General features: G+C 38.6%; 1 protein-coding gene across 1 annotated transcript in view; it reads left to right on the top strand.

The window, feature by feature from the left end:
• MAOB (monoamine oxidase B) overlaps positions 1-22,100 on the top strand; it is a 99,930-nt gene that overhangs the window by 12,324 nt on the left and 65,506 nt on the right. The window lies entirely within an intron of this gene.

Raw genomic sequence — 22,100 nt, 5'->3', positions numbered from 1 at the left:
CGCCTTATGAGGGTTATAAGTAGAATGTCATGCATGCCTTTATGTTATCAGAAATTGGGCTGCACACAGGAGTGGTCAGTGCCTGAAAGGAAATCACATGGCTCTAGTTGATAAAAGGCAGAACATCCAAAATACACTGTCTGTGTTCTGCTTTTCTCCCCTTGTTGCTTTCTCCCTGATTTCATGGAGAATGTGTCCGATGAGAAAATGAGTTTTTTTGTAGATAAATCAGTCTGCAGTCTACGATATTGAGTTTCCAGTGGGCAGGTCTGAGAAGTGGGGAAAAGTACAAAGAGATTGAGGTGACAGTAAGATAGGGATGGCAAAAGCATTTTGCACATAGGAGAAAAATCATTTGGGGTTGTGCTTGCTTTATTTCTGGGTTTGGGTTTGTGAGCAGAACCTATGAGAAGCTGATGAAAATGAGAAAACATTTATCTCTCTTACTGTGTTCTTTTAAAGGTATATTTCAGCAAAAAGATATCTGTGAAATCTGGCTTCCTTCCCCATAGATGAGTTCCTTTGAAAGGTGTTTGTAGGTTTAAAGATTACTTGACAATAAATTTAAAACCAATCTTTAAAATTAAAAGCCTTAGTGAATTTTAAATTTCTAATGAATAGATATATGTTTAAAGATTTTGAATACTTTTTCTTAGAAAATAGAGATTTTTTTTAAAAAGTATTAACACTTAGAATTTAAACCAGTCAAATAATACATTCTATTATATATATATCAATTTTAGCATTCATTTTCAATATTTTTCAAATGCAATGGATGAAGACCTCGATGACAATGCAAAATGATGTCTGCAAGTTATTTTTAAAGTGAGAGCTTATTCAATCTTGTTATTGTAGCCATGTGTGAAGAACAAACAAAATATATGTGCAAAATATAATAACAACAATATCTGCCTGGTATTTCCAAAGGACCTTGATTACATATAAATCTAATACACATGATAAGAAAGGAAATATTAGTTTTTTTCTCAACAAATACGTTCTTCCTATAAGGTGGTATGTGCAGTATATTGGTTTGTGTAATTCATACATTAAGTGGAAGGTCAGAAGGAGATGAAGATTGGAAACACTTATCTCACACTGTTGTCTAGGTGAATATTGTTTTCTCCATCTATGGCATCTGAATCTTGTGATACAGTCCAGTACAGGGGTTTTTGGAGCCTATAAACTGTTATATAATTAATACTGTTTTCCAAAATACTTTCCCTGATCTAAGAAAAGTATTTCTGGTTTCTTGTGCTATGTATTAATTGGGCATTCTAAAATATCACTTCTCCTCATCACTCCCATGATAGTACACTTTCCTGCTTCCCTCCTAAATCACTAGCTGCTCCATCAGTCTCCTTTGCCAGCTCTCTTCTTTTGCCCACTCCTACTTGCTCAGTCTGCAGTGTTTCGTGTTTTGAGAAATGGAACCATCTTCAGGCAAGTTTTCAAGCCAAGATTCTTGGCATTTGTAGCAGATATTGTAGGGGTCTCACCAGATCCCCTTAGTACTCATTTCGATACATGTGGACTTATGGCCTCTGTCTGCTGCAAGTCTTTGCCTAAAGGCTTTCTCTGGCCACTGGTGCCCCTCTTGGCTCATACCCAGGGCAGGTGAGCAGTGGGGTTGGGGTTTATGCCCTTCAAAAGCAGCGATCAGTCTATGACTGACATAACTTGATGGATAGGTAACCCAGCTTCCTCACCTCTTAGATGGAATAGCTGAGGCATATTCCACACTGTCTCCCAGATGTCTCCACAACTGCCTGCAGTGGTAACCCACTTGACACTGCACCCTTTCTTGGCTGCCTTCCCTTGGCTTGCCTTCCCAGGCCCCTACCAGGGTTTCTTGAGATCACCTCTCAAATAAACTAGTCAGACTCAAATCCTTGTTTCAGGGTCTGTTTTCAGACCAACTCAAACCAAGACAAAAATATTCTAGATGCTTTATTTATTTATTTATTTATTTATTTTGGTCTTCTTTTATTATTCTTCAAGTCCTGTTAGTTCTATTATAGTTTGAAAATAGATTTTTTTTTTTTTTTTTTTTTTGAGACAGAGTCTCACTTTGTTGTCCAGGCTAGAGTGAGTGCCGTGGCGTCAGCCTAGCTCACAGCAACCTCAAACTCCTGGGCTCCAGTGATCCTTCTGCCTCAGCCTCCCGAGTAGCTGGGACTACAGGCATGTGCCACTATGCCCGGCTAATTTTTATATATATATATATCAGTTGGCCAGTTAATTTCTTTCTGTTTATAGTAGAGACGGGGTCTCGCTCTTGCTCAGGCTGGTTTTGAACTCCTGACCTTGAGCAATCCGCCCGCCTCGGCCTCCCAAGAGCTAGGATTACAGGCGTGAGCCACAGCGCCCGGCCTGAAAATAGATTTCAAGCCTGTCCACCTCAATGCCTCCATGTCCCTTCTGGATCTGGGGCTCTTCACATGGACCACTGTAGTTCCCAGAATCTGCTAATTTATGTCCCATCATTTGGTTCAGCCCTTCTCCAGCCAATTCTATTTATTTTATTGTGATAAAATACACCTAACATAAAATTTGTTATCTTAACTATTTTTAAGTGTACAGCTCGCTGACATGAAGTACATTCCCATTGTTGTACAACCATCACCACCATCCATCTCCAGAACTTTTTTCATCTTCCTGAATTGAAACTCTGGACCCATTAAGCACTAACTCCCCGTTCTTCCCTCCCCCAACCCCTGGAAAGCACCATTCTACTTTCTATCTCTATGAACTTGACTACTCTAGGTAACTTACATAGTGGGATCATATAGTATTTACTCTTTTGTGTCTGGCTTATGTCACCTAGCATAATGTCCTCAAGGTTCATCCCTCCAGTCTATTCTTACACTAAAGGAAGAACAATTTGTTTTGAATGGGGAAAAAATTCGAATTTGATATTTTGAAGTTGCAAAACATTTTTGTGTCAAAAATGAAGCAAATACGGTTATTCAATGGCAAAGGTAAATATTTGTCAACCTCCACCCTATCCCTGCCGTCCTGGTGAACCATGTTAACAGCCTGGTATATGTCCTTCCACATTTTCTCTGGAAGGGCAGTTTTTCTAAAATGTAAATCTCATGAGCTTACTTTTCTGCTTCAAACCTTTCCATGGCCACCCATTAGCCCCAGGAAAACATCTAAAATGATAGTTATGGTCCCCACAGACTACAGACCTGAGCATTGTATCCATTAGTTTAGAAAGCACAATATAAACAATGTTATTACACCCAAAATTTGCAGTATAATCTAATAAAGATGTATTGGTGGTATTAAAAAAAAATCAATTAAGGGAAACAGCTCCCTAGCCTTTGGAAAAAATAATGTGCATCCTCTCCATTCCGCAATCTGATCATTAAGTTGCAATTGAAGTCAATTTTCTAAAATATCAAGTAGCTGAATTTATTTTTATTTAATTTAATATACAGTTGACCTTTGGGAAAGCATTTTAAACAATTTATTTGTATCCATTTTTTTCTGAAATAGAGAGGGTTAGTGGCAATATAAAGGAAGGTGGACTGATTTACAGAGAAGTTTTGCAGTTATGTGACTCTATGTGCTTAATTTTAGGTCTCTAAAAAGTATAAATTTATAAAGAAAAGTTGGTCATTTATAAAGAGAAGCCCAGAAATAGTCCAGTAAATGAAATGAAATTGCTCATCTAGGATCAGGACTACATAGGGTTTTTTTAAAAACTAATTCTGGATGAATTATTTTTGTAAGTGCATTTTAAAGTCCTGCCATTCAAAGAGAAGCACTTTTAACTTTGGCTATATTTTCTTCCAGCCTTTTTTAAAAAAAAATATATATATATATATGTATATATATATATATACATACATGTGTTTGGCAATGTGTGTGTACTCTCACATGTATGTACCACACGTTTATATTTGTAGTCATATTATAGGCACAATTTTATATCTTCTCACCTGCTATTATAACATTGACACATTCCATATTATAGTCTTTATGAACATAATTTAAGTAACATTGAATAGGGCATACCATAGCTTACTTAACTAATACCAGACTATTCGACATTATGCATTAAGTATGTGTATTGTTATTATCAATGACACTGCACTAAAGATCTTCAGGAATAATTACTTTTTTCCATATTTGGTATTCTTTCCTCAGGATTGAATCATAAAGTAATACTTTCTGATTTTAAAATATGGGACAGTTTAAAATTTTTGACAGATACTGGCAAATTGCTTTTCTCAAGTGCTTTACCAATTACTCTTTCTGCCAGCTTTGTTTCATCACACTGTTGGGAGCAATTAATATTATCCCTTTTTTTTTTAATCTTTCTCAAATTGAGAGTGAAAATGGTATTTTCAAGTTGGGAGGTGAAAATGGTTGTTTTTCATTTTAATTACCAGCAAAGTTGAACATTTTTCTTGTATCTAATATTCAATTATATTTTCTGGGAGGGTTATTTTTATTTCATTTTTTCTTGGCTTGAGATTAGAATATGGGGTGGAATCCATTCTTCTTTTTGAATAAACCAGTCTTCATTTATGTTTATGCTTCTGAACTGATAGTTAACTCATACTAGAAATATTTTCACCAAGCTGTTTAGTTACTTTCTCTGCCTGTGAATACAGCTCTCTCTCTCTCTGATCTGTGAGCCTACCAACCACTTCCAGGGTACAAATTTCACACCCAGGTGTGTGGCCAATAGCCACAGGGTGATTCCTGATACTGCAATTAAAGTGGCCTAATCCAATAAGTAGACTTCCCTGAACATGTTTTCTGTGTGGTACTAATTCTATGTAAAATTTGTGTTGTGATGCCATTACTTTTACAAACCTTCAGGGAAACTCAGTGGCTTCAAACACACCTCTACTACCATGACTCCCAAATTTCTATATATTTTCAGCCAAGCCAACAAATGCTGAAATAAAAAAAAAGAAAAACAGAGAAAATAAATAAATATTTATTGGCTCTGCATTGGGGTTAGTTAAGAGAGGCAAAAGGAATTGGGGAAGCATGAGATACAGAGGGACATAGTAAGTAAGATACAGTGCTAAGAATTTATTAATACCTAGGGACTACCATGAAGATACAACATAGAGAAAAGGAGCTCTAGAAATAAAGACTCATAGAATCAAACATAAATCCACAGAGACAAAGAGGTGCAGAAGAACATCACAGCATAAATTTTCTGGATTTAGAATTTTGCCACTAAAGAATTTTATTTATTTATTTATTTATTTATTTATTTATTTATTTATTTATTTATTTATTTATTTATTGAGACAGAGTCTCGCTTTGTTGCCCAGGCTAGAATGAGTGCTGTGGCGTCAACCTAGCTCACAGCAACCTCAAACTCCTGGGCTCAAGCAATCCTTCTGCCTCAGCCTCCAGAGTAGCTGGGACTACAGGCATGAGCCACCATGCCTGGCTAATTTTTCTATATATATTAGTTGGCCAATTAATTTCTTTCTATTTATAGTAGAGACAGGGTCTCGCTCTTGCTCAGCCTGGTTTTGAACTCCTGACCTCGAGCAATCCTCCCGCCTCGGCCTCCCAGAGTGCTAGGATTACAGGCGTGAGCCACCGTGCCCGGCCCACTAAAGACTTTTAAAATGTTGTATTTTTGCAATACAATGTTTATGCTTCTGAACTGATAGTCAACTCATACTAGAAATATTTTCACCAAGCTGTTTAGTTGGTTTCTCTGCCTGTGAACATAGCTCTCTCTCTGATCTGTGAGCCTACCAACCACTTCCAGGGTACAAATTTCACACCCAGGTGTGTGGCCAATAGCCACAGGGTGATTCCTGATACTGCAATTAAAGTGGCTTGACCTGTGGGTGTAAATGGTGACATTGCCATTTTGAGCTGGCAAAGGATTTGCTTCTTTGTCTAGGAGGAATTTGTCTAGGATCACAGGAGTTTTTCAGGTCTGGATTATACCTCCCTTCAACAAGAAGAAATTGACCTCTCCCATGCTAGGAGGCTTCTTTCACCTTTCAACTTGGAATGCTGACTGATATGACAGTTTGGGGCTATGCCCCAAACTTGGAAGTACAGAGAGTTTGTTCAAAGCACTTAAAAATACATACAGACACAAAATATTTCAGTTGGAGCATAATATTAAAACACATTTAATATGTAAGAAATTTCTATAAGCAGCAAGTACAGCACAGAACAGGTATCTTTCTTTTCAACTGTCTAACAGTGCAGGTATAGAATTTAAGTGCCCCCATTTTCACTCTTTTTTGAGACAGAGTCCTGCTTTCTGTCACCCAAGTAGAGTGCAGTGGCCTCATCATAGCTCATTGCAACCTCAGACTCCAGGGCTCATGTGATCCTCCTGGCTTATCCTCCCTAGTAACTAGGACTACAGGAACAAGCCACTATGCCTGACTAATTTTTTCTATTTTTGGTAGAGACAGGGTTCCCTCTTGCTCAGGCTGGCCTCAAACTCTTGAGCTCAAGAGATCGTCCTGCCTCAGCCTCCCAGAGTGCTAGGATTACAGGCATGAGCCACCAAGCCCAGCCACGAGTTAATAATGAATAAAACTCTTAAAATAACTCTTTAAAACTTCAGTTGATCAAGTGACCTTCAGCAGAGGAAGCATTTTAATTTTCTGACAAGTGTCCAAAATGGTGTTACTGATTAAAGAGAAGGAGCTCTATAGGCTTTAAACACAAGGCAGACAAGTTGTGGAGCTGATCAACTGGTCACAGTGAAATTAAAATAAGTTTTGTAATAAATCAGGTTTTGAGTAGCAATGCATTCTGATGGACTCACCAGAGTAAGTTCTTTGCACAATGAGTCACTCTTCATCCTTCTCAGCTGAACTAATTGACTTGTCTGAGTTATTTCATGCCAGCAACAAATCTTTATTGAGGATAGTTCTGGGGATAAAGTGGGAAACAACACAAGCAAGATCCCTGCTCTTACAGAACTTATCATCTAGCGGGGGTGGGTGGTGGGGGGGTTGTCGCATAATAACCAACAGACCAATCAAATAAATACCTACCTACATACAAAGTACTGCTAATGATAAGTAATCTATGGAATGATGGAGCAGAGTCAGGGAATGCCTCTTCCTCAGAGACAAAACGTAAGCCGAGATCTGTGGGGCCGAACATGTAAATACCAGGGAGGAGAGCATTACAGGAGATGGAAAGAATTAGTGCAAAGTCCCTAAGGTGGGAGCAACCTTTGCATGTTCAAGGAACAGAAAGAAAACCAACTTGGCTGGAGTAGAATGAGCAAGGAGGAGTAGGCAAGACAAATAAGTAGTTAAGAGTGAGGCCATATGGGGCCTTGTAAATCATGGGTGGGATCCCCTATTTGCAATGTAAGTCATTGGAAGATTTGAAACAGGGAAGTATCATGAGTTTGATTTTGTTTTAAAAGATACTGTGTGCTGTGAAAATGGAACTCTTAGAGAGGCACGAGTGTAACAGTTGCAAGGTTTTTGCAGTAGTCCCAAGGAGAGATGATACAATCTTAGACCAAGGTGATATTAGAAAGGGTACTAAGAAATGATTGTATTCAGGTTGAGTTGACTTGCTGATGTATTGATCAGAGGGCAGAGTAGTCAGGGGAAAAAAGAATTAAGCACAATTCCTGGATTTTGGCCTGGACAACTGGGTGAATTGTGGTACCATTACTAAAATGGAAAGACTAGAAAGGAACTGGTTTGAGAGAGGGGACTCAAGAGCTCTGTTTGAGACATGTCAAGTTTGGCATGATTATTACATAGCAGAAGGCACAATTGAGGCAGTTTATATGTCAAATCTGAAGCCTCAAGGCTGTGGAATTGAATGAGATCACCTGGGAATGATTTTAAAAAAAATAGAGGTCCAAGAACTGAGTCCTGGGACTCTCCAACACTTAGAGGTTGGGAAGAGGAAAAGAATCCAGCAAAGAAGTCTGAGAAGGAGCAACAAGATCAGAGAGGAAGAAACCCAAGGAAGAGTACGGCTCAGAAATAAAGTGAACACAGTGGATCAAGAAGGAGGGCATGATGAAATGTTGCTAAGGGAACAAATAATTTAAGGACAAAGATGTGACCATTGGATTTGGCAATATGAAAATCACTGGCATCCTTGACAAGAGCACTCTCAGTGGATTGGTTGGGATGAATGTCTGACTGGAGTGAGGTGGGGAAATAGAGGCAGTGTGTATGGATTACTCTTTGAAGAAGTGATATGAAGGGATTCATAGGGAAGGGATTGTAGCTGAAAGGTGTTGGGTCACAGTTAGATTTTTTGAAGATGGGAGATACCAGAACAGGCTCATGTGCTGATGGTAATGACCCAGGAGGGAAGGAGAAATTGATGATGCAGGAGAGAAAATATATGATTAGAGAATTGAAGCCCTAGGGGGAATAGTATCCAAAGAGAGTAGGGAGGATTGGCTTCCTTAAAGAAAGGACACTTCATTTCAGTCATAGGAGGTAAAGTTTCACATACAGGCACAAGCAAAGGTATATAGGTGAGTTTATTGTGGAAAGATGAACAATTTTTTTCATTTTCTCTATAAAAATGAGGTATGATCATCAGCCTAAGAGGGACTGTGGTGGAATGGTGTCATGTAGGAAGTTTAAGAAGAAAAATGCAAAATAGCCATTTTGGAAGGTGGAAAATTACACATTAGGGTTCAGAAATATTATTTAACTGCAGGGCAGTATCTGTCAAACACAGTGGTCTTAATTTCAGAACAGAGATGTTAAAATATTCTTTCTGATGATGATTAAGCAGAAGATACTGCTTATATCGTTCCAAGTCCATGATAAAAATGTTATTAATAGAGAAGAAACTGCCTTACCCCTTCTCTGCTATGGTCAGTGGGCATTCATCCAATCCATAATATGAGTTATCCATTTGTTTTGCTATAAGTTAAAAAAAAAAGGGTGGTTTTAGACCTAGTCACATGTGTGTGTGATACACAGTTTGAAGAAATATTAAAACCTAGGAGGTTATACCAGTATTGCAAGACTTGAACAATAGATAAATCATCTATGTTGAAACTAAGGATAATGAAAGATGCTGTAAGAAGCCATAAGTTGTCAATAAGCATTTACAGGGAGATAAAAGTGAAGAAGTAGAGGAATCATTAATTTCCAAGCCCAGCTTGCTCATCATCAGAAGCAGTTGCAGTTTCAATATATGCAAGTAATTTTGCACATAATCTTAGCATCAACTTTGCCTGGGAAGTATTCTCCCTATTTTACAAACTGGAATTAGGAGAAGTAAAGAAATTACTTGCCCAAGATTCCACAGTGCCTAAGAGACAGAGTGAGGTTGAAATTGGAAACTGTTCCAACATCAAAGCCAAATGCTTTCTAAGATGTTGGACTCATTCATTCATTGAACAGATATTTGTTGGCTATTTGCCACATAACAGGCACTGTGCTGAGTACCTTATATAAGTTGCCTCATTTTCTTTTTACAACTACTTAATGAGGTAGGGGTAAACATTTTCACTCTTTTACCAATCAGGAAATTGAGTTTTAAAGAAGGGAATAAATTTGATCGTCTAGTCAGTGGCCGACCCAGAATATGAAAGATGTCTAATTTTTTATTAAAGATGTTAACATTTCGTTTTTGAAGTAGTACAAAGCCAATTTAACATAAGGAATTAATTAAAACTATTGGACTGGCAAGGGTTGGGGCCCACCACTCAGTATTACATTTAGATATTCTGACTAAAAGCACCTGGATTTGTTTTTGATTTGGGGTGACTGAACAGATGTCCTAAAGTGAATGGGGAAACTGGATCTCAGCTACAGGCACCCCTAGAATAATTTGCCCAGACAGCAATATATATTTTCTCTCTAAATCTTTGCACTAGTGTTAATTTTTATATGCCAGGTCCTCTTCTGATACTTACCCTGAAAACTGCATCCAGGGCTTTTCACTGAGATCTAGAATGATCCTTTTGTATAAAGTATAATTTTCTCTAAAAAAGATTGAACCTAATAAAAGAATAAGTAATTTCATCTGCGTTCCATTTGAGGCCTTGTCTTCGCAAACATTGCCAGCTTGTTTTGGCTTCCTGTTAAGTCTTTTATCAAACCACAAGCTGGGTTTTGGCCAGACATGGAAAGATTTCAACCTATCTCCAATCTGTTGGTATGAAATAACAGGAAAAGCCTCTCTCCAAAATTAATTTGAGTGAAAAGTTTTAAATTATGGAGCTTCCAAAAAGATTCTTAGGGATTTAGATGCAAACTCGGCCTCAGCCTGCTTCCTCCTTCTTATTGTGGGTGATCCAGTAAGGGGTTGCTGTGGAAATCCCCATTTGGGGCTCCTAATATAACCTGGGGGCTGGTTAGGGCAAATTGTCTAGAGTTGACACCTAAGCTGTGTCTTGGTGGATGAAGCAGAATTAGATGAAATTTTCTCAGCAGGAGAAAGGCCTGGAAACACTAACCAGTGTGGGGTATGTAAGGAACCACCAGGGGAAGTGGTTCAGTATTACCAGAGTGTAGGTGGGGAGCAGAAGGAGAAGAGGCTAGAGAAATTTGCAGGGACCAGGTCATGCTGGATCTTGTAGGGCAGATCTTGTAAGATGGGATAAGGGGCCTGGAAGACTCAAGAAGGAAGCCTTGGTTTTAGGCTTGAGCTCTTGGGCAGATGACTGGACCCAAGTAATAAAGAAGAAGAAAACCTGGGAGAACGGGTAGGCTTTGATCATTCATTGGTTTCAGGTTTGTCAATGACCCCCTACATTGTAAATATGTTGAAAATCAGAGATTTCCTTAGCAGTTTGATGAAGAGCTCTGCTTGGGAACAGGAAGAACCACCATCTTTGGAGCCATGCTGGGAGCTGACTTGAATCAGTGAGGGCATAGGAAAATAGTGTTTGTACTCAGCTGAAACCATCCATGTTCCTATTAATGAGATGAGACCCAGATGGCAGCTTAGAGCAGAACGTACTAAACTGGTGGTCTGTGGCCAAGTCTCTCACAATTCGGGGTTGGCTTGCCAGTGCTTTAAAATTTGATTTTAGCTCTTTTGTTCAGGGCGTGCACTCTTCAGCTTTCCACAGCCCCTGCTCTTGGCTCTTGTTTTATACATGCTCGCCTCATACTTTGCCTACTCTGTCCAGCTCCCCGGGGCTGCTGGGTTTTCAAACCCCAACTTGGAATAAAAAATGAAGGCAAGGTATTGCCAGAACCTTAATACCTATAACTCTGAGACAAGCCCCCAGGCAACATAACTTCTAGGGGCTAGCATGCAAGAGGTGGGAGATGGAAGTAGCTTACAGAGCACCCAGAAATGGGGGATGAAATTCTTTACAGCCAGATTGGCAGGTGTCTTTCCCTCTCGGGGAGGCAGAGGCCAGAGTGGGACAAACCCCAGCACTCCAGGAAAGGGGTTTTGCCAAGATTGGATTTTGTGTCAAGATGGTCACAGAATGGGTAGTCTGTGTTGAGGGGCTAGAGGGGGTTTTCTAGTCAGTGTTGTTGATGGTGGGATACTGGCAATAGGGGGAGGCCATGGATATCCACTGCTTTTTATTTTAAAAGAAAAATAATCTAAATTTTAGTAAAATGAAAAAATACTAGAAAATAAAGTGAAAGTGCAGTTGACCCTTGAACAACATGTGTTGTACTGCATGGGTCCACTTATCCGTGGATTTTCTTCTGTCTCTGCCACCCCTGAGGCAGCAAGACGAGCTCTTCCTCTTCCTCCTTTGTCCTCAGCCTACTCAACATGAAGACAACAAGGATGAAGACCTTTGTGGTGATCTGCTTCCACTTAAATGAATAATAAATATATTTTCTCTTCCTTATGATTTTCTAAAGAACATTTTCTTTTCTCTAGCTTACTTTATTATAAGAATACAGTGTATAATACATATACAAAACATGTTAATTATTTGTTATCAGTAAGGCTTCTGGTCAACAGCACGCTATTAGTAGTATTAATAGTTAAGTTTTTGGGGAGTCAAAAGTTATACATGGATTTTTTTGACTGTGCAGAGGGTCAGTGACACTAACCCCCACGTTGTTCAAGGGTCAACTGTAGAAATAAGTATGACATAAAAACTGCTATAATTGAATTTTTAAAACACCAGGATTTCAGCAGTGTCTTTTTTTCAGAATTAAAATAGCCGAACACTTCTTAGAATACTGTGTAGAGTTTGTGGGGTTTTTTGGTTTTATCTATTTATTTACTTATTTGCGTTTTTAGGGGCAAATTCCTGAACACTGGGTAGGGTTGCTGACTCTCCCTGGTGATGGATGATACATTTTGTCTCTTCAGATCTAAGCTGCTGCCAGAGATACTGACTGTAGGCTGCTAGAGCAGGGAGGGTTAGCTCCAAGGCAGTGGGACAGAGGCCTTCTGCATGCAAAAGCAGCTTCTAAAAAAACACACCTGTGCCTTTATCCATTCTTGCCACTTCCCACAGGACAGTAACCTTGATGGTGTTTTCCAAGAGAACCATATCTTTGTCTTTTCTTCATTGCACTTTATTTATCTGCTTAGAATTCTGAATTCTGCTATGGTTGAGTCAATAAAATAAAATTCTCGAGGATTCTAATTGTTGGTGTTATGACTTCCAAAAATCCTTGTTTTTCTTCTCCAACTACAGCTATGTATTATAGTAGCTTCTTGTTATCTCCCTACTTTAGCAGGAAAGGTGCTAAAGTAGGGAGACAAAATATGTAAGAAGAAATTTCTGCCCTTGAGAAAATCACTTCGATGCCATGTCCCCCAATAAATTATAAAGATTAAGAAATTATGTTAATAGTATATATATTATAGTATCTCTTGATGGAGTTTTTTATTTTTTTTGAGACAGAGTCTCACTCTGTTGCCCAGGCTAGAGTGAGTGCCGTGGCGTCAGCCTAGCTCACAGCAACCTCAAACTCCTGGGCTCAAGGGATCCTCCTGCCTCAGCCTCCCAAGTAGCTGGGACTACAGGCACGTGCCACCATGACCGGCTAATTATATATATATATATATATATATATATATATATATATATATATATATTTTTTTTTTTTTTTTTAGTTGTCCAGCTAATTTCTTTCTATTTTTTTTAGTAGAGACGGAGTCTCACTGTTGCTCAGGCTGGTCAACTCCTGAGCTCAAAGGATCCTCCCACCTTGGCCTCCCAGAGTGCTAGGATTACAGGCGTGAGCCACTGCATCCAGCCTTTCCTAATCGAGTTTTGTGATACAGTAATTAAATTTTCTGACAAGTCCAGCTGAATAGAAACCAGTTTAACATTTTTCCAGAATTTCTTTTTATATATTTTGGGAAACGTACCTACAATAACTGGCCAATTTGGTCAATATGGCTAAAACTGGTGGTGGACTCATCGCAGATTCCTCCTTTCAAAAATAAAAATCCTTCTCTCTTCCTCCCAACAATTCACACATTGTTTACAACACCATCCCCCTAAAATTTTCAAAGAATTGTACAGTCAACAGTCATATACCTACCAACTAGATTCTACAGTTAACATTTTTGCTATATTTATGTTATTCCATTGTATGCATCCATGTATCCCTCTGTCCATCTATAAATCCCTCTTGTTTTTTGATGCATTTCGAAGTAAGTCATAGACATCATGACATTTCACCACTAATTATCTTAGCACATCTATCCCTAACCAGTTTGTTTAAATCAGTAGTTCATTGTTGTATGTGAACACAAAAATCACATATTTGTATCCACACCTATTGATGCCACCCAAATTTCAACTCCACAGGGCAGACTTTAGGCTAGATGCTTTGGGGTCATGAAGACACTATCTATGTAATGAAATCTCAGCTTATAGGAAATCACTAAATATGTCCAAAACACATATTTAGTTAAAAAATAAAAAATAAAAAAATAGATTGATCACAGATTAGAAGGGGCCTAAGTTAATCACCTCATTTTTATGGAAGGGGAAGTGAGTCCAAGAAAGGTGAGGACTCTTGCCTGAGGTTATATAGCCAGGAAGTGACCTATTAGGCATGCAGTTTTTTCTACAGAAGGTCAAAGTCCTGCCTTGTCCTTGACCTGGTGGTGTTTTCCTTCTACTCTGGTCCTCCCATACTGCTGACTGCCTTGGACTTTGTTTCATAGTCGTGTTTCGGGGGCAGGCAAAGTAAAGCTTCTGGGGCAGGCTCCACAGGCTCACTAGGCTCCCAGAAGATGGAGGGCCAAGGTTTGGCGTCACCAAATGACTCCTTTGTAACTTCATTTATTCCAATCACTCATTGCCTCACACCCAGATTTCTTTTTCTTGGCAAAATTCACATTTTATCCTCTCCTAGAATGCCTAATCTATCGTCTCATTTTTGGTCAAAGGGGATGTTTTTCACGGAGAGGTAGTAAAGGTACTCTATAGCAGACCTCTGACCTTTATGACATTTGTAACATCCATCTCTTTCAGAGAATGAGATCTAGGAAGGGGGTGAGCCAAACGGGTTATGCTAGCTCTCCAGTTTTATATTCTGCCTTAAAGATATTTGTGATTCTAAAAATTGTATTGGTAATCCACAGGAGGTCTACTGTCATGGCAGTGAAATGATATCATATGATTGTGTTCTACACTTAGAAAACAATTTTCTTAAAAGAGTGTGTGTTTATTTATTCATATATATTTCATCTAATTCCCAAAAGAATTTGAGGCAGGGGAATTAAAAGTTTAGTTTTATTGAACAGTTTTTAAAATGAATAATATAACACACAAAGACAAAGCTGTAATTTCTGGGTTTGCATCCTTTATTCATGGGAGACCGAGTTGAGGTAAAGTGGAAACAAATTTTATCTACCACAATTACAATACACAAAAGATATTCAACTCCTTTCGAACAACAAAGGGTAAAGACAAAAGCTTGGTTATGAAACAAGACTCATTATGATTGCTGACATTTTAGAAAAATGCAATCATTTACATATAAAGCATGATGAAGAAACAATTTTTATAGTTTTAGACATATTCTGAAAGGCCTTGGAAGGCAATCTCATTCTAATATCTTGAAGCGGCTGCATCTGCAGAATGGTTTCTACGGCAACTTATGAAAGCTTGATGTTTTTTATCTTTTTCAAGAGATAAATCATCCTGTGGCCTGAGGCTTCAGTAAAGGTCTCTTTTATCTTACAAGCTATTGCTATTTGTTCTTGTGTTATATATTAATATTTCGATCATCTTTGAGGAAGCAGAGCAAAGGTTACTATGCTTCTAAGAAGGTTTGCAGTCTATCTTTTTCATTTTGGGAGACAAGATGTGAATAACATCTTTCTGGACTTTGCTTCTCAATGGTTAAAATGATGGTACATGTCGGTATGTTTAGTTTATGTCATGTGTTACTTAGATATTCCCCAAAATTGTGATTGATGTGTTCTCAGGGAAAAGGAGTCAGTCTGAACTTAAGGAGGAGAAACTGGCCAAAGCACCTCTTAATGTGTAGTGCAGTGGAACCATCAAAGAAAGTGCTGTCTCATTCCAGATGCCTTCAGATCTTCCTCTAACGATATGATTCCAGGGTTTTGGACATTGGCAGGTTCCAGGTGATTTTTATCAGTATAGTCTTTCAAAAAGAGTTAATAAAGAAAATTTTCTGATTTTAAAACTCTGCATGCTTTGAGAATTTTGTTTTAGCAACATGGGTCTTTGTATGTTCCAGAAGGTAATGTAGCTGATGAAACACACATAGGACACAGAAACACAGCAAGCCTTTGAATCTCTCTGATCCTCCATTTCCTATGGCAGCAATAATGCCAGCCTCACAAGATTACTATTAAGGATTGAATGTGTGTAAGAGTTGGAAACTGTGCAGTGCTGTACAACTGTACGGTGGTTATTAGTATTGGTTGGCTATTTTTCTTTCCCTTTGAAATAGTCAAGGGTGTCACATTTCCAGTGTGACCGGAGGAAATCAGTTTCAGTATATCTGAATATTTTAGTTTCTTATGCTATATTAAAAATACTATGCTTATACAGACATCATTGCAGGCATTTATTAATATTTATTTAATGACTAAGTACTTAAATGTCATCTCTGTTGAAGGATATTAAATAAATCCATTTAACAAACATTTAAGTGCCAACTGTGTACTAACACTGAGGAAACAAAGGATAATTAAATTCTTATCATTCAGGAAATTAGTTTTCTGAGCTTCAAGGCCACAGCGTAAGCTGTCCAGGTGGTGCCTTGCACAAGGATGCCTAGCTGATGTAGTGGAAGGGAGAGATCATCCAGTTCCTACTCTGCTGGCTGAGCCATTTGCATGGATATAGGCTGTGTTTGCCTGAAGGAAAGACACATTTTGGAAATTTACTAGCCAGGAGTGTGTGCCACCTTCTAATTTGCACAAAGGCACAGCATGTATTAGCAGCAGCTGTGATGCTTGTATGATCCGTGATGTTAAAGGGAGGTTTTCAATGTTTCACCATTAAGTTTTATGAAGGCTGCTGGCATGCTTGTCGTCTGGAGTCAGACTGCCTGGATTTGAATACTGGCTTCACCACTTGCTAGCCCTGTGAACTTGGACACTTGGCTTCTCTATGCATCACTTTCTACATCTGCCTGCCTCATAGGTATTGGGAGGATAAATAAGTTCTTAAAACACTTGGAATAGAAGCTGGTACACGGTGCTCAAAATGTTAGCTATTTTCAGTGATGGCTTTACCTGTTCAGGGTCTTCTCACTACTCTATGTTGAAAAGTTCAACAATGAACATCTGAATTCTCCCTACAAATACCACTTTCCTTTAATGGATTTGATGTCAAATTGGAGACATTTTTCTTTTTACCTTGGACCTTTTTGTTATGTATTTGTAGTAAATAACTAGAAAGCATTCTCTTTAGAGACATCAAAGAATTTCAGGTCTTTGATCAGAAGGTCACTTGGTTGTTTCTATTAATAGAATTTCCTCATAAAACAATTGCTTTGTCAGAAATGACAGAGGTGATGAAGGCTATTTGCATATTCCTGGCTTTTACTGGTCCTGAGGGAATGCCTATTTCTTTTACCAGGTTACATGTTTAGAGATGCTTCTGAATTTCATTGTTAATTTTGGTTAACATGATGCTCTCACTCTCGCTCCCCTAACTTTAAACTGGAAAAAAAATCTATATGTAGTATTGAAGTACTAATGTTTTATACTGTTTCCAAGACAATTAACTTTGCATTTGAGAATGTTTAAAAAGTTTCATTACATATCAAAGTTCGATATGAAGGACATGAAACAGATGAACACAGCAAAGAATGGGGCAGATGGTAATTTTGATTTTACTTTTCCCTTCATATCCTAACTCTTCCTGCTCTTAAGACACTGCAAAGAGGTCCCTTCTGTGTTACCTCCACTGTGTATTTACCAGTCTCCTACATGTCTAACTTGGGCCATTTCCATGGCACAAAACTGGAAGCATAGAATGTGAATAATGCTGCATGGCACTGATTTCCAGGTATTTAAAATAATTTAGATGTCTAATTGTAATTGAGATAGTCATCACTTTGATGAAACCTGTGTTAGAAATGTTGAGAGAGGGATGCACAAAGTCATAGTTGGTAAAGAAGTTTATTGGGATGTCTGTGTACAGATGGGCTCATTCCAAAATGGTATCAGCCCTGAAATGGTGAGTGTCCAAGGTTTTTATGGGTGGATTTGGGCAGCCTCCCCTCCCCTGCAAAAGGAGTGTGGGGCTATCTTGCATAAGCCGGAAATACCTTGCAATAGCAGGATACTGAGTTTTGACTGTTTATGTGCAAGGGCCCCAAAGTGGGGAAGGGTTCAGGGTCCAAATGTCAAGCCTCCACTGTCTTCCAAATTCAGCCTAACAACCTTCTCCAGGTAAACTACTCAGGAAGAGAGATGCAGTATTTTTGTAATATCGTGGCATTAGACGTTAGTCTGACATTATTTGTGTTAGCTGTGCTATGATGAGTATCCATCCAAGGACCTGTCAAGGGCACATAGGGACTGCTTCTAAAAGTGTCATTTGTTTGTGAGATTAACTTGAATATTAAACAGCATGTTAAATTAAAATTTCATTAGCTTTTTTTTTTAAAAAAAGTACAAAATGACTATAAGCCTGCTCCTGAATTGTTTGCAGAAGTTATATATCTATTTAAGAGAGAAGCTGATATTTTAAGATTTTTATATTCAGTTACAGACCAAAATGTTTTAAGACACTTTACATCAATCAGTGTGTATATAGAGTTACTGTGTTTTTAATTATTCCTTTTTTGTCCAAGGATAGTGGCTAAGAGTTCAGGTTTTGGGTTGAACTCTGACCGCTTACTAATTATGTAACCTACAGCAAGTTGCTGAACTTCCCTAAGCTGCCATTTTTTCCTTTTTGAAATGAGAGTGATGATAATACCCCTCAACATTGGGTGAAGATCAGTTGAACTTTGTGTGTAAAGTGCTTCACCCAGACCAAAGTGCTCCATGCCTTATGACGGTGGCTGTTATTATTGTAGATATTTTCATTTAAAAAAACTTTTATTGCATTGTGTCAGGAGACTATTGTGTTAAGTGGATAAACAGTGGCAATTACATAAGGCAAGTGTATTTCTGTTACTTTATAGTAAAGTCAATGGAAAAGAAGCCAAACTCTGTAAAATAATTTAAAGAGCTTATTCTGAGCCAAATTTGAGGACTTTGTCCCAGAGGCAGGCCCAGAAAGCCTTGAGCAAGTAGACTCGCTGTGGTTGGGTTACAGTTTGGTTTTATACATATCAGGGAGACAGGGGTTATAGGTAAAGCCATAAATAAATACGAGAAAGGCATACATAGGTTTGACCCGAAAAGGTGAAAAGATGAGACATCTCAAAGGGGGAGAGGGCTTACAGGTTATAGGTGAGTTTAAAGGCTCTTTGATTTGTAATTGATTAAAAAAAATGAAGCTTCTCTAAAGGATTGGAATGTTTTAAGTTAAGATAAGGATGTCTGCTAATCAGAGATAAGCTACTGACCATGTATTTGTTGTGTAAATTGAGGACTTGCAGGTTAATCTTGCATATGCTTAGGTCAGTCAATAAGTTACAAAATATATCTGCAAAAGGGAAGGAGGCATGATGAGGCAAGTGTGACCTCCCTCTCTTGACCTGCAACTCAGTTTTAGTGTATCCCCTAGGCCAAGAGGGAGTCCCTTCAGTCAGCTGGTGGGGCAGGGGAATCTTAAGGTTTTATTTTAGTTCACAGTAGTATGATTTTGTTGCAGTAATATTTCACTTGAAAATTCCCAGACTTCCCAGAGAATGTACCATCTCTCATATTTTTGTTTTTATGGCAAAATATGTTACAATTGCCAAACAACCAACATAGAAAGGAACTCGAGGAAACAACTCTTGTGAGCCAGGGAGGCTCTGTAGAGTTAATTGTTTGCTTAGTCTTTGAACAATCAAACCATTAGTCCTTTTATTAGTCATTACTGAGATTCTTTTGAGAGCTACCTCTTCTAGACAATATTAATCATCTCCTGACCAGTCTCCAGCTCCTCATTTTCTTAAGTGCCCTAAATATCCCTCCTCCTAAATTGCAGTGCCTTCCCTAAGCCACCAATATTTGGACCAATTATTTTTTACATCAGTTTTTATCAGTTGATGCCCAACAAGCATTTGACTACTCCCAGTGAACATCAGTGATCTAAATTGTGAGCTATTTCCAGCAACATACTTTTGTGTTGCTCTATTTAAAGACATTTTTGTAATTTTCTATTTATAATTTTTTAAGGTACATGAGCATAAAGAACTCTATTCAGTGGTTTGATTAGCCCCTGGTTTGTTTTAATAACTGTTTATGTTTAGCATCAGATATTATTGGGTAACTGCACTTACTAAAAGACAGTACCTGTTGTGGAATGTAAAATGCTAGTGTATAGGAGTGATGTAATTTTTTTCTGAACCCTTTTGTTTAAGCCTCAGCTTGCTCACGCGGTTTATCTGAACTTAGCGATAACAGCTGTTACTATGGTTGCATGTTATTTCATTTGTTGAACTTACACTTGCTAAGAGAAATGTCATTAAATTGTCTGCAATTTTGAATTTAAATAGAAATGTTTTTTTTCCCCTTATGGGGGTAAAATTAGAAAACTGGAGTTAAAAATCTAAGCTCTGTGTTCCTAAATCAGGGCTGTACAATGCCTGTGTGTGCACTGGGTGGGAACTGTGGACTTTGGGACCATTACCCTGCCTCCAATTGGAAGCCTTGGCCCTGCCTCTGGGAACAGGGATGGGAAGATAAATTAGCTCAAATAATGAAATGTCAAATCAGCCTCTCTAAAAAATGAGTTTCCTCCTTTAAGATCACTGATAGATTATGACTGAAGCCTTAGCTTTTCATTATGGTTTTTAACATGGGCTCATATTTTGTGTTAGATGGATTCTTATCAAACCACAAGATACAAGTGTGTCTTAAAAACATGCTGTTCCAAATAAAGTGAAAGCTATCTTTTGAAATATAATTTCTCCCTGTAGCAAAAATTCAGAAAAGCGATCAATGAAGAAGATGGCCATGAGGACCCAGGGAAGGCGGTGTTGCGTAGTGATTGTGAATACAGATGCTGTAGTGAAAATGGCTTTGCCACCTACTCCTTATGTGACCTTGGACACCTCTTCGGGGTTTAGTTCCCTTAGCCATAAAATGGGAATATCAACAGTAACTTACATCACTGGGTTGTTGTAAAAATTCTTAAAACATTTGGAATTCAATATTACTTGAGTGTTAGCTATTTTTATAGGAACTTTTTTTTTTGCAGTAGTGGAGTATGAAAGTTACAAAACTATTATTTTTAAAAGACAAGATAGAAACTGTTTTATTTATCTGTAAGGCATGACAGTGTCTTGGCATTTCCTTGATTTTGTTTTGTCTCATAAAGCAAATAAGTAAGGTAACTGGATCTGAGCAAATTCATTTCATCATGAGAAGAGCATGAGAGTTCTGTTCTCTGAGAATTCTGTAAGAGAAGTTTTAAAGATGCAGGATTTTAAGAGCTCTGTGGCCAAAAACTACACCCAAAATGTGTTAGTACCAAAAACTTCTTTACAAATTCTACACTGTGCTTTGGACTTTGTCAAAACTTACTGAATTCTAAACTAAAACGGGTATACTAGTCAGTGTTCTCCAGAGGGACAGAGCCAACAGGCCACATGGAAGGGAATTTATTTAATTATTTATTTTTGAGACAGTGTCTCACTCTGTTGCCCAGCTTAGTGTCATGGCATCAGCCTAGCTCACAGCAACCTCAAACTCCTGGACTCAAGCAATCCTCCTGCCTCAGCCTCCTGAGTAGGTGGGACTACAGGTATGCACCACCATGCCCAGCTAATTTTTTCTGTATATTTTTAGTTGTCCAGCTAATTCCTTTCTATTTTTAGTAGAGACGGGGTCTCACAGTTGCTCAGGATGGTCTTGAACTCCTGATCTTGAATGATCCTCCCACCTTGGCCTCCCAGAGTGCTAGGATTACAGGCATGAGCCACCGCACCAGGCCAGAAAAGAATTTATTAGAAGGAATTGGCTCCCACCATCACAGAGGTGGAGAAGCCCCTTGATGGGCCATCACCAAGCTGGATCCCCAGAGAAACTGGCTTAGTCTGGAATCCTCAGAACCAGGGAAGCTGAGGGTGTAGCCCCTAGTCCGAGGCTGAAAGCTGGAGAGCCCCAGGAGGCCACTGCTGCTAGTCTCAGGGTCCAAAAGCTGAAGAACCTGGAGTCTGATGTCCAAAGGCAGAAGGAGAACCAGCATCTTGCTCCACTCTGGGAGGGAGAGAGAGTCCCCCATTGCCACCTGTTTGTCCCAGCCAGGCCCTAGGCAGTTGGATGGTTCCTACCCACTTAAAGAGTGTGTCTTCTTCTCTCAGTCCAACGCCTCACATGTCAATCTTCTCTGGAAACACCCTCACAGACACACTCAGAAACAATGCTTCATGGGCCATCTAGGCACCTCTTAGTCTAGTCAAGATGACACCTAAAATTAGCCATCATATTGGGTAAAGTATATTATATGTAAATTTACCTCAGTAAAATTGTCAGTTTTTTAAAAGCTAAATTTATGGTGGTAAAAATGTAATAGGCATTCAATAAATATTTTTGACTAAATTAATAATTAAATGGGTACATAAATGGAGTCATTTCATTCTTCATTGATG

This window comes from Microcebus murinus, chromosome X (genome assembly GCF_040939455.1).
Source record: "Microcebus murinus isolate Inina chromosome X, M.murinus_Inina_mat1.0, whole genome shotgun sequence".
Classification (NCBI taxonomy): domain Eukaryota; kingdom Metazoa; phylum Chordata; class Mammalia; order Primates; family Cheirogaleidae; genus Microcebus; species Microcebus murinus.
The sequence above is the reverse complement of the archived record's forward strand: the minus strand, read 5'-3'. Positions and strand labels throughout refer to the sequence as shown.